The 14593-nt window shown below is 40.0% G+C and overlaps 1 long non-coding RNA gene across 1 annotated transcript; it reads right to left on the minus strand.

Moving 5' to 3' along the window:
• Nucleotides 1-9021: 9021 nt before the first annotated feature.
• On the minus strand, nucleotides 9022-14585 carry LOC118233922. Its single transcript, XR_004766588.1, has 3 exons — nucleotides 14262-14585; nucleotides 10673-10981; nucleotides 9022-9878 (listed from the first exon to the last, which is right to left on the minus strand). It is a non-coding gene; the product is annotated as an uncharacterized LOC118233922 (long non-coding RNA).
• Between the last annotated feature and the right edge of the window lie 8 nt (nucleotides 14586-14593).

Below are 14593 nucleotides of genomic sequence, written 5' to 3' on the forward strand. Positions count from 1 at the left end.
CACACCTTCCGTTTTATAGCTTGAAGTCATATGGTTCACAATTTACAAGATGCAATAGGCAATAATTATGACAATCATTACGGTGATAATGACTTGAGTTTGAGAGATATGAGTACAGAATTCCAGTTACAATACATTGGTTAGTTGTTGCTGAAGACACCCTTGTGAAGCAAGCCTTGAAGTACTCAAACATTGCAGAAGGGATGTTGTACTTGATTCTGCCATAATATCAATAAATGATGCATGCTGTTTAATGTATCAAAATAATCTAATGAGACATAGATAAATGACATTTAAGGTTTAAAACAGAACCTCTTATCAAAACTCACTGTGCAAACCTAAGATTAAACTTCCACTTAACCATGGCGCAGAATAAATGGGCAGATACGCACGGGCAGAAACACAAGGAACCAGCACCCAAGTCAGGGAAACAAAGAACTTAAAGTGACAGAGGCCTAACAAGACACAGGAGGGCACAATTCACAATCACACCAGAGAGGGAAGGGAGAACGAGACAGGAGCAAACACAATGATTGAATAATTGAAAACAATAATACAATTAAACACCAAAGAGGGAGAACGAACTGAAACACAAAACTGAAGTGCCGCCATCTGGCGGGCAATAACAGGAAAACAGAAACTGAGCAGAATCCTGACATACACATTTCCAAAGAAACAATCACTTCAGGTTCAAATCAGTCAAGTAAACTGTTTTCAGTCATGCACAGTTTTATGTACAGACTCTTTAAATGCAATCACAATCTAATAATTGATACATACAAGCCCACAAGGGAACACAGGGTTTTTTTCCCTATATTGAAAACTACACTCAGTTTAACAAAGGAAAATGAGAGCAGGCTTAGCTGTTGAGAATGATATCCAGAAGACGGTGCATCATTCTCTCTTTACCTCTATGGGATTATAGATAGCACATAGACACACGGCTGTAACTGCAAGCTTATATTTAAGGTTTGAGTGAAGCTCTTTGAAAGCATCAATGGGTCAAATAAAATGATCAACTTACCTGAGATCATGTGAATCAGACTGCTGACCAGCCAGACGCACACCAGCATGGTTTTCAGTGTCAACTTTCCAACCGAATATACACACAGAAGATTCAGTTGCACTGATCCAAACTGCCTCTCTATGGAAGTGTGAAGTGTTTGCTTCTGCACAAAACTATCTAAGCTAATGCTAATTTTTTTCAGTGACATGCAGTATGACTCACATTTCCTGCCCCTGCGTGAATCTTAAAATTAGAAGTACCACAAGAAGTACCTCTGCTGTCCTCTAAAAATAATTAAAAGTCCCAAATCCTGGCCTGGGCCTTTCTGTGTGGAGTTTGCGTGTCCTCCCCGTGTCCGCATTGGTTTTCCTCCGGGTACTTTGAAGGAAAAGTATGACGCCCCTGATAAAAATTGGCTGTCTAAAATAAACACTACAGGTAATGGGTTTTATGCTCAAAAAACTGAAAAATTATATTATTTTGTACTAAAGAGAGGGGAAAAAAGATTTTTAACTAATAATATACATTTTCTTAATTATTCTTCTAAAATCCAACAGAGATTATATTGCATTGACCGTATTGAATCTGCTACTTTTGCCAGGTTCATGTTAATCTTAGGGCACTGTGTTGTGGCTATCTATGTCCTTCTGTTTCACTATGGTGAAACAGGAAACCAATGTCTCACTTGCTGTTTTGCTCTCAGATGAAACAAGATAAAGGCTTGTTCATGTTCAGTTGTTCATGTTCACAAGTCATTAAATGCTTACAAACCAATACAAAAAAACACAGAAAAAACATAGAAAACACCACTCGCCATTAGATCAATAATTAAGTCCTTTTGAATCACTGGAGCAGTGATAAACCAGCCTGGTGGAGGATGAATAAAAATCCAAGGACCACAGCTGTAGGTCTATTAAACATGGTTGCATCTTGGGGACAGAGTCTCCAAATATATAATCAGAAGCCATTGCCATGCCTATAGACTTTACCAAATGGTTGCCAATCACCAAATTATGGCCAATCAGAGAATATAAACCTATGTAATGCAGCATCTAAAAACCTTTTTTATCCTTCCACAGTATGAAAGAAGCGTTTTCTACGGTGGCTCTACAAAAACTAGCAGCCCTGAGGTGCAAAACACAAATATACAAAAACAAAAACATGCAGCCCTGAGGTGCAGATGCAACATACAAAAACAAAAACCTGCATACAGTGCACTGTTGCACTTCAGGGCTACTAGTTATTGTTTTTGTATCTTGCATCTGCACCTCAGGGCTACTAGTTATTGTTTTTGTATGTTTGTGTTTTGCACCCCAGGGCTGCTCTTTTTTGTTTTTGCATTTTCTTTTTGTATTTGTGTTTTGCACTTCAGGGTTGAAAGTTTTGTTTTTGCATTTTCTTTTTGTATTTGTGTTTTGCACTTCAGGGCTGCATGTTTTTGTTTTTGTATGTTGCATCTGCACCTCAGGACCACTCCTTTCTGTTTTTGTATGTTGCATCTTCACCTCTGGGCCGAAAATTTTTGTTTTTGCGTTTTCTTTTTCTTTTTGTGTTTTGCACTTCAGGGCCACTGTAGTTTTCACATGCTTTTTATCCTTCCCCATTTTCAAACCACAGAACCTCGCTTGTGCTCCAGCTAAAAATATAAATCTCGAGATGATGCAGTTTAGTTAAGAACGTTTACTTTCTTCCTCTCAGCATGAAGTGCAATGCTTGTTGGGCAATGACTGCACCACCAGTGGAAGAAGCCACTAAATGGCCACAATTTAAACTACTGCACCCCGATCTCTGGCACTTAGGAGTGAACGGAGAGCAGCACACTCTAAATAAAACCCTTTCCTTTATCCTTTAAACTGTTCTAACCAACTCTCCCTTTGTTGCTTAGGCCACTTGCACTTGAATCACTTTGTCCATCGTGCCGCAGAATAACAGGCCACCTCAACCCCACCACAAGCGAGAGAAAACGCAAACCAAATCATTCTTGGTGTTTTCAGTGTTTCAGCTTCATTTTTTTTTTTTTACATATACATTTACATTTGATTGAAAGCTGTAGCCCATTAAGATTAAAGCAATTAAAAAAAAAAAAAACCTATTCAGCCTTCCACAGTATGTTAATATTTAAAGTGTTTTTGCATGTTTTCTGCTTTTATCCTTTAAAAAAAAATATCATTTTTTTAATTTCTCCTTTTTCCTCTCAGAGGGTTTCCCCTTCCTGGTAGAAAGTGTGCCAGGAGGCAAAGGAGCAAAATTCATGCATCACGGAGTCATATTAGCGTAGCCACTGGTCAACGTCTCCCTGCCTTCCTTTCGCTATTTTTCACTGAGACATGCGCGATCTGTCCCACCTCAGACTGACAGTCTGGCCCAGATATGACCTTAGTGTTCACTGAGGAAGGTGGAATAATTCCTGCTCTTTTGGAAAGGGCATCCCTTTTTTGCGTCTTTTTAATAGAGGATTTTAGCGGATAGCTAATCAGGTCAGACCCTGTTATATGGTGGTAGTTCAACTGTGTTTCTTGCCTGAACACATATAAATAGATGATGGTTTGGCATCCGGTTTTATTGCATTTGAGCATGATTATTACAGGGCATATATCAAATACAATGGTATGCAATTATATCCAGTAACTTGGCTAAAACATTAAATGTGTATATAAAATGTTTGTGAAAGAAATGACACTGTGGGAGAATAAAACAAATGTGCACTGGTTGTATACTGAACATGCAGTTCAGCAAAACTGAAGAAAAACAAGAAAATATTTCATTTGTTCTTTCGACCAGAAGAATACACTGGCAAGGGTTGCAGTACAGGCAAATCTTAGGTTCTCTCATCGCTCTTAGGTTCATTCATCAGCTCACCTACCTGTGAAAAAAATAAAGAAATAAAGAAAATCTTCCTGAACTTGTTAGACCATGCAATTTTGCAAGGTCCCTGGCCCCTGGTCTTATACAGCTGCCATTGTAGAGGTCACATCTGACCAATCTTCCCCATATTTTTCTGCAGCTTCATCAGTGTGGAAACACTGTTACACACATTTTATGATCGAATATGGTTGTAGGCATGTTTCATGAATGAAACTACGCAATGTTCTTATCAAGTCAATGATCCTAAACACTAAAGAAAATCCACATCGAAATTGCTGATTAAAAGAAAAAAAAGTGTTTGAGTGGCCTAGTCAGTCCTGACAGGAGCCCAACAGAGATGCTGGGGCTGTATCAGAAACGAGAAGTTCATGCTCAAAACCACAAATTTGTCTGAATTAAAGCAGTTCTGCAAATAGTGGGGTAAAATTCCTCCATAGCTAGTGAAAGACTGATATCAACTTATAGGAAGCGTTTGGTTGCAGTTATTATTGCTGAAGGTGGTGTAACCAGTTAAGTTTAAGGGCACAATTGCTTTTTCACTTGGGTGATATATGTAGGTGTTTGATAAGTTTTGTCTCCAATTGATTGTTTTAAAATGAACTCTGATGTGAAGAAAGTAGATGCCCTAACTGACCTGCCAATAGAAATGTACGGTAACATGAAATGTGCAGAGTTGTGATAAACTGAGTTTGCATATCTTTAGCCTAGGTGTAAGTAAACTTTTGGCCTCAACTGTATATATATATATATATATATATATATATATACATGAGGTAAGAAAAGGAGACTGTTTTGAAGAAAAGTGATGTCTGAGATTATTTTAGAAGTAAAACTCATTTTTGCGTGTTTATTCTGGGTAAAAAATCAATAGAAATGTGTATGTGTAGGTCTCCTATTCAATACTCTTGTACAATATAACTGGGAAAGGCCCAGAAAATCTCCATTCACGTACAACACCACAGCCAAATATGTCCCACCCATAGAATGTTGTCAGTTGAAGAGTTCCCACAGCCCATTTAAACTTTTAAACACAACTGGTCAAATCTATGTATAACTGTGAGACTAATGTCTCTGTGGTTTACATCTGCTTCACACCTGTATGTACCCCCATCTGACAGAGTGAGATCTGAAAGATGGAGAGACAGGTTTCCAGGGGAAATGGAGTCCAAAACCTGCACTCTGTGTTTGTAGCGATCGTTGACACCGGGAGGACTTTGTGGAAATATAACAGTGCTTTGACCTCCAGGGTGTGCAGTCCATTTGACCCGTTCAGGTTTCCTCTGCACATCAATACAGGCACAGGGCAGGATGACTGAGTCTCCTGTGAACCCAGTGATGTGTATGGATTCAGAATCAGACAGAACACACCCTGCAGAGAGAGAGAGAGAGAAAGAGAGAGAGAGAGAGAGAGAGAGAGGAATATGGGGGTGGGATTAAGAGATATAAGCACGCCTGATTGGATGTCTCAGCTAGGCCCTCCCACACCTTCAGTTTAATCTCAATTCACATACAGCACCACAGCCAAATATGTCCCACCCATGGAATGTTGTCATTTGAAGACGACATTTCCCACAGCCCATTTAAACTTTTAAACACAACTGGTCAAATCTATGTATAACTGTGAGACTGATGTCTCTGTAGTGCCCATCTGCTTCACACCTGTATGTACCCCCATCTGACAGAATGAGATCTGAGAGATGGAGAGACAGGTTTCCAGGGGAAAACTTTAAATGGGATCTTCAAATGGCAACATTATATAAATGTAAAACCTCTCACAGGTTAATTCCCCATTGGCTGCAGGTGAGCTGGATGGGTGGGACATATTTGACCATGGCATGAATTTTAATTGTTTAAGTTGCTCTGTTAAAGAAACAATAACAGTAACTGTACAGAGATAGGGTGGCCCGGGATCATGGTGGTGACCCTGTGCACCAGCACTGTACCATGCCAGTGACAGAGCCCAATGGAACCACCGCGGGATTGGTCTGTTGGGGTTGCAATTTGTGCATACACACGGCATGGTGATATTTCAGCTGATTCTGTGGTCCTGCACAGTCTGGCACTAAGAACCTGGTCTTACCCACAACCTGAATAGTAAGCCAGCAATACCAGAGGACCTCTATAATGGGCAGTTGTTTAAAAAAAAAAAAACACAACATTTCCTTGCTGTGCTTCTGCAGAAATTGACAAAGGTTTTATTTTGTAGAAGCCACAACCCGGTCTCCAACCATAACCAAGCACACATCCACACATGGAAGCAAGAAAATCTCTGAAGACCTGAAAAACTCCATCTTGTACGCGACCACTGCTGTTGTTGTTGCCGCGGTCGCAGTGTGTGGGGCTGTGTTATTTTACTGCAGAGTTAGGTCCATGTGGAATCCAGAGAAGAACAAGAGATGAGGACCGGGGAGCAAGTGGAGGAGAAGAATGCTGATTCAGTGACATATTCTACCGTTGTTCACAGTAAAACAGTGAAAAATACAAACATCCAAAATCCAAGTGAAAACTCCACAGGATATGCTTCCATTAAGCTTGGAATGTCATCATATTTATAGAAATACACCTCGTACACACGCACACAAAAAGCATTCACATATGCACACGCAAAATTTAGTAATGGTAAATGGACTGCATTTATATAGCGCTTTTATCCAAAGCGCTTTACAATTGATGCCTCTCATTCACCCTTTCACACATACACTCACACTCACACTCACACACCAACGGTGAAAGGCTGCCATGCAAGGTACCAATCAGCTCGTTCGGAGCAATTAGGGGTTAGGTGTCTTGCTCAGAGACACTTTGACACGTCCAGGGCTAGGGATTGAACCGGCAACCCTCCGACTGCCAGACAACTGCTCTTACCTCCTGAGCTATGTAAATCTCTTTTGTGAGTTGTGTAAAGTATATAGGATCAGGATTAAATTCTATATTATTTTGCATTTTGCGTCTCAGTACTTCTAGGTGCACTGCATTATAGCATGACGTTAGTTTAACTTATAAAAACCTCTGATTATTAAAAATTGTAATGATAAAATTCTAATATTTTGCATTAAAAAATGTATGTGTATTGATACTGTAGTATTTCTTTATATTAACGTATGTGCAACAATGGAATGGAATTATGGTATGAGCATGGATAACTAGCTTATTATTTAATGTATGAAATTGTTTAAATAATATATCTGTGAAGACATAAAATTGCTAATACCAATGCATTTGTTCCATTTTTGTTTCAGAAGGTATATTAGCTAATTTGCTCATTAGCTGGACGGGTAGGCTACCCAAGTTGATTAGCAAGCTACCACCAAATAAGCTTGTGATGGAGGTTATGTCTGCTGACAAGCTTACAATATTGTTCCAGAGATGCACATACTAAGATTAATCAAGGAAACAGTATTCCTATGATAATGTGAGACCAGCCACATCCTCAGATCATGAAGCGTGGGGCTTTATTTATGAAAAAAGTAAACATTGACACACAAGCAGCTTCGTAACTTCCCGTTAAGTGAGTTGTGGTAATGTCCAAACCAGGGCCGACCCGAGGCATAAGGGAACTAAGTGGCTGCTTAGGGCCCCCGTGGCCACCAGGGGGCCCCCATGCGGTATTCATCTCCTATCGCAACGATATCCCTTAATGCTTGACATATTCAAAGAGCATCCCCCCCACCCCACCTAACGCTCGACATATTCAAAGAGCACCCCACCCCCCCCCCTCAACAAGACTGCTTAGGGCCCCCAGTGAGGAAAGCCTTCGTGTCAGGAGGTGAGCCTGACAAGCCACCGGCTTCGCTGTGCTGGATTCACTGGGATCCACGTGTGGCATGCACGCCGGGGTAATGGGCTGATTGCAGGTTGCACTGGCGGGAAAGCAGCACAGCTGTTATAAATTTTTATTTATTTCTGTTTAGAGGACTTTGTGTGCCCTTGCGTGAATCCTAAAATGGGAAGTACCTTGAACTGCACATATGAAAAAGCAGAAATAAATAAAATAAAATTAAATTAAAATTTATTATAGTTTTTACAATTAAAAATGTGCACCTTATTTGTGGGGCGGCACGGTGGTGCAGTGGGAAACACTGTCCCCTCGCAGCAAAAAGGTCCTGGGTACGAATCCCAGCCCCTTTCTGTGACTGCATGGGTTTCCTCCGGGTACTCCCATTTCCTCCCGCAATCCAAAGACATGCAGGTAGGCTAATTGGAGACTCTAAATTTCCCAGAGGTATGAGCATGTGAGTGAATAGTGTGTGTGCCCTGTGATAGGTTGGCTGCCTATCCACAGGTGTAATCCTGCCTCTTACCCAGTGCACACTGGGATAGTATGATTTCTGAATCAATTGTAGGGGGGATTGTATGCTAGGTGCCCAAAATAATTTAGCTACTATAACAATTATGCCACCTCTGATTTGCTATAACAAACAACATGCTTTTTTGCTGTTATATGTTTACTCAATGCCATCAAAAGAGACAACGAGAGGATTGGTACCCATGGAGGTCATGGAGAGAGCTTCAGATTTGGAAATTAGGGACACTAGATGGAGTTGAAAACCATCTACTTTGGGGTGACCTTATGGATTTGAAATGGTCTATAATATTTGTTAAAGAAATTCATTGTAATCATCAACGTGTTTGGCTTTTTAAGTTAGTTAAGGGCTTAATGTTAAATGTGCTCAGCTAATTTGCTTGCTGCATTGGCATAGTATCATCTTTTGCACGCTTCAAGTGGTTAATGGAAAAGAAAAAGCCACCTTACTGGCATTTATTATAAGCGCACACCACATTGGTATGTATAGTAGGCTATTTGCTTTGTAAAAGCTTTCCTTATTGATTTGGACATTACCACAACTCACTTAACGGTCAGTTACGAAGCTGCTTTTGTGTCAATGTTTGCATACTTTTTTCATAAATAAAGCCCCACGCTTCATGATCTGAGGATGTGGCTGGTCTCACATTATCATAGGAAAACTGTTTCCTTGATTAACCTTAGTGTGTGCATTTCTGGAACAATATTGTGAGCTTGTCAGCAAACAATCTCTATCACAAGCTTATTTGCTGGTAGCTTGCTAACCAACTTGGGTAGCCTACTCGTCCAGCTAATGAGCAAACTAGCTAGTATACCTTCTGAAATAAAAATGGAACAAATGCATTGGTATTAGTGATTTTCTGTCTCCACAGATATATTATTTAAACAATTTCATACATTAAATAATAAGATAGTTATCCATGCTCATACCATAATTCCATTCCATTGTTGCACATGAGATAATATAAAGAAATACTACAGTATCAATACACATACATTTTTAATGCAAAATTTTATCATTACAATTATTAATAATCAGAGGTCTTTGCAAGTTAAACTAACATCATGCTATAATGCAGTGCACCTAGAAGTACTGAGATGCAAAATACAAAATAATATAGAACTTCATCCTGATCCTATATACTTTACATGATTCACAAAAGAAATTCACAAACATTGTTTACATTAAATATAAATGATCTCATTGTTACAAACTGCTCTCTTTGCTACAGATGGTGTGTGTGTATGTGCATATATGAATGTGTTTGTGTGTGTGTGTGTGTGTGTGTGTGTGTTTGTGTGAATGCGTGTGCGTGTGTACGAGGTATTTCTATAAATTTGATGACATTCCAAGTTTAATGGAAGCATATTCTGTGGAGTCTTCACTTTGATTTTGGATGTTTGTATTTTTCACAGTTTTACTGTGAACAACAGTAGAATATGTCACTGAATCAGCATTCTCTTCCTCCTCCTGCTCCCCGGTCCCCATCTCTTGTTCTTCTCTGGATTCCACACGTGCATTTTTCCTGGATTTAAATCTGCAGTAAAATAACACAGCCCCACACACTGCGACTGCGGCAACAACAGCAATGGTCGCGTACAAGATGGAGTTTTTCAGGTCTTCAGAGATCTCCGTTTTGGGGGGTGGCTTGCTTCCATGTGTGGATGTGTGCTTGGTTGTGGTTGGAGACCGGGTTGTGGCTTCTACAAAATAAAACCTTTGTCAATATCTGCAGAAGCACAGAAAGGAAATGTTTATTTTTTTAACAACTTGCCATTATAGAGGTCCTGTGGTATTGCTGGCACATGTTTCAGGTTGTGGGTAAGACCAGGTTCTTAGCGCCAGACTGTGCTGAAATATCACTGTGCAGTGTTTGAAAAAATTAACACCGCCAAAGACCAATCCTGCTGTGGTTTCACACACCCAACGCAAACGTCAAAAAACGAGGATGAAAATAGCAACTTTGGAAAAATATCATTTTATGTACGTCCATGTATACAACATGTGCCATTTACTTTCGATTCCATTAGAACTGTTTGCCGACATTTTGCACCATTAAAATAAGGCTCTGGTACAGTGCTGGTGCACAAGGTCACCACCAGGGATTCTGGGGCCCCATGATCCCGGGCCACCCTATCACTGTACAGTTATGGCACAGTTTTTGAGGGCCTCTTTTGGTCAGGGCCCTTGGAATTGTCTTAAACTCCGCCCACACGTAAGGCGCCCCTGGTGGTACACATTGGGTATTTTGGGTTGCTGCTGCCGTAGTTACTGCCAACAGCACACCAGGTGCAAGCAGGCCTCAGTCTGTCAAACTTCCACTCAACTTTGGCGCAGAAGTAATGTGACTCATTCTATAATGATGATTTTTATTCTGCATGTTTGTGCAATGAAACAAATACATTTACTGTAAAGTTACATAAAACTCATAGAGCCCTTGTGTCACCCAGTGTCACCCCGTCCTTGACATGGTATGGGCAAATGTGGTCAAATTTACCTTTCACTTTGAGACTGATGTGTCTGTTGTGCCCATCATCTGCTTGACAAATGTATTTACCCCCATCTGACAGAGTGAGATTTGAGAGATGGAGAGACAGGTTTCCAGGGGTGGTAGAAATAATCACCCGGTCTTTGAATTGGTCGTCCCCTTCATTGGAATACGACCAAAGTATGACACTGGAACTATCTTGAGAAAAATACCATCTGACAGTGTTCGGTGTGGGCAGTCCCTCAGTGCAGTAGCAAGGCAGGACCACGGAGTCTCTTGTGTACCCAGTGACCTCTGTGGGTGCAGATAGAGAACAGCCTGCAACAGAGAGAAACTTGTTATGAGTCTCCTGTATGGGGATTGATTAATTGAAATTTTTTCTTTTCTTTGAAGATCATTTAAAAATACATGTGGCCACTCTGAGCAGAGATGCCACAAATATCAAAACAATTTGAAGTAATAAAACAGTATAAAGCCAAGGGCTTATTTCCATCGTGGTCCGTTAAGACCTGGTGGCAGTATAGCACAGTGGTCAGGGAAATAGGCATGTATGCCACTCTGGACAATGATGTCTCCGAAATGTCATATAAATGTAATATAAACATGTTTGAAATAAGTACAAATCACCATTCGTTCATTAGGTAGTTGGCATAGATATGAGTTCAAATTTTAGTTAAAAGTTTAACCCGTTTCGGACTTAAATGCCTGCCGGGGTAAATATATTTTTTGTAAGATAAATTTGATATTTTGCACTATACTGTCAGGGTTTGGGGTAAGGACCCAAGCGCAGAGGGTAAAAAAAGCACTAAGCTCAAAAGGAAAGTTTAAACAAAGACTTTACTTAAAAAAGGAAAACAGAACAAACAAAAGTCCACGAGGGGCATTTCACGAAAACTTTTTAAAAAGCAGGGAACTCGAAAAACTTGAATAACAGAGATACGCAACGAGTCAGAACACGAGCCGAAACACACACACACGGGGAGAAACACGTGCAGATACACACGGGCAGAAACACAAGGAACCAGCACCCGAGTTAGGAAAATAAAGAACTTAAATAGACAGAAGGCTAACAAGACACAGGAGGGCACAATTCACAATCATGCCAGAGAGGGAAGGGAGAACGAGACACGAGCAAAGGCAATGATTGAGAGAGAGAGAGAGAGAGAGAGAGAGAGAGAGAGAGAGGGAAAAATATGGGGGTGAGATTAGAAGATATAAGCACGCCTGATTGGATGTCTGACCTAGGCCCTCCCACACCTTCAGTTTAATAGTTTGAAGTCAAATTGTTCACAATTTACAAGATGCAATAGGCAATAATTATGACAATAATTACGGTGATAATGACTTGAGTTTGAGAGATATGAGTACAGAATTCCAGTTACAACACGTTGGTTAGTTGTTGTTGAAGACACCCCTGTGAAGCAAGCCTTGAAGTACTCAAACATTGCAGAAGGGATGTTGTACTTGATTCTGCCCTAATATAAATAAATGTTGCATGCCGTTTAATGTATCAAAATAATCTAATGAGAAATAGTTAAAGGAAATTTAAGGTTTAAAACAGAACCTCATATCAAAACTCACCGTACAAACCTACGATTAAACGTCCGCTCAACTTTGGCGCAGAAGTAATGTGACTCATCCTATAATGACAATTTTTATTCTGCATGTTTGTGCAATGAAACAAATACATTTACTGTAAGGTTACATAAAACTGATAGAGCCCTTGTGTAACCCAGTGTCACCCCGTCCTTGACATGCTATGGGCAAATGTGGTCAAATTTACCTTTCACTGTGAGAAAGATGTCTCTGTTGTGAGTATCTGCTTCACAGATGTATTTACCCCCATCTGACAGAGTGAGATTTGAGAGATGGAGAGACAGGTTTCCAGGGGTGGTAGAAATAATCACCCGGTCTTTGTATTTGTCGTGCCCTTCATTGGAATACGACCAAAGTATGACACTGGAAGGATCTGGAAAAAAAAACCATCTGGCAGTGTTCGGTGTTGGCTGTCCCTCAGTGCAGTAGCAAGGCAGGACCACGGAGCCTCCTGTGTACCCAGTGACCTCCTTGGGTGCAAATAGAGAACAGCCTGCAACAGAGAGTGACTTATTATGAGTCTGCTGTATGGGGATTGATTAATTTAAATACTTTCTTTTTTTTGAAGATCATTAAAAAATACATGTGGCCACTCTGAGCAGAGATGCCCCAAATACCAAAATAATTTGAAGGAATAAAACACTATAAAGCCAAGGGCTTATTTCCATTGTGGTCTATTGGACAATGGTCAGGGAAATAGACATGTATGCTACTCTGGACAATGATGTCTCCAAAATGTCATATAAATGTAACATAAATATCATTGAAATAATTACAAATCACCATTCGTTCATTAGGTAGGTAGTTGGCACTGTGGGTTTTTAATTAGTTAAAATGCATTTTGTTCACAACTATTTACAATTAGTATAGGAACAGTACTTCCTCCATATTAGATAAATACCTTTATCCAGAACAGATTAAGTAGTGTTCATAGATATGAGTTCAAAGTTTAAAAGATGCGTTTCTTTACTCTAAAATCAGAAGTTTTTCCATGAATTTCTGGGTTTTGTCATGGAGTTCAGAGCATGAGTTAAACCGTTTCAGATTTAAACGTCCACCGGGGTAAATATATATTTTGTATTACGTATTTGATATTTTGCACTATTCTGTCAGGGTTGGGGTAAGGACCCAAGTGTGGAGTGTAAAAAAAAAAAAACACTAAGCTCAAAAGGAAAGTTTAAACAAAGACTTTACTTAAAAAAAAAGGAAAACAGAACAAACAAAAGTCCACGAGGGGCATTTCACGAAAACTTTAAAAAAAGCAGGGAACTCGAAAAACTTGAATAACAGAGATACGCGACGAGCAGAACATGAGCAGAGATACCTAACGAGGCAGAACACGGGCAGAAACACACGGGCTGATACCCACAGGCAGAAACACAAGGAACCAGCACCCGAGTCAGGGAAGCAAAGAACTTAAATAGACAGAAAACTAACAAGACATAGGAGGGCACAATTCACAATCACACCAAAGAGGGAATGGAGAACGAGACACGAGCAAAGACAATGATTGAATAATTGAAAACAATAATACAATTAAACACCAAAGAGGGGGAACGAACAGAAACACAAAACTGAAGTGCCGCCATCTGGCGGCCAATAAAAGGAAAATCAGAAACTGAGCAGAATCCTGACATACACATTTCCAAAGAAACAATCACTTCAGGTTCAAATCAGTCAAGTACACTGTTTTCAGTCATGCACAGTTTTATGTACAGCCTCTTTAAATGCAGTCACAATCTAATAATTGATACTTACATGCCCACAAGGGAACACAGTGTTTTTTTTCCTATATTGAAAACTACACTCAGTTTAACACAGGAAAATGAGAACAGGCTTAGCTGTTGAGAATGATACCCAGAAGTCTGTGCATCATTCTCTCTATACCTCTATGGCACTATAGATAGCACATAGACACACGACTGTAACTGCAAGCTTATATTTAAGGTTTGAGTGAAGCTCTTTGAAAGCATCAATGGGTTAGAGAAAATGATCAACTCACCTGAGATCATGTGAATCAGACTGCTGACCAGCCAGACACACAGCAACATGGTTTTCAGTGTCAACGTTCCAACCGAATATACACACAGAAGATTCAGTTGCACTGATCCAAACTGCCTCTCTATAGAAGTGTGAAGTGTTTGCTTCTGCATGAAACTATCTAAGTTAATGCAAATTTTATTCAATGACATGCAGTATGAGTCACATTTCCTGCCCCTGTGTGAATCCTAAAATTAAAAGTACCACAAACAGTACATGTGAAAAAGCAGAAATAAAGGCCATCCTCTGCTGTCCTCTGAAAATAATTAAAAGTCCCAAATCCTGGCCTGGGCC

Source organism: Anguilla anguilla, chromosome 8 (assembly GCF_013347855.1).
Source record: "Anguilla anguilla isolate fAngAng1 chromosome 8, fAngAng1.pri, whole genome shotgun sequence".
Classification (NCBI taxonomy): Eukaryota; Metazoa; Chordata; class Actinopteri; order Anguilliformes; family Anguillidae; genus Anguilla; species Anguilla anguilla.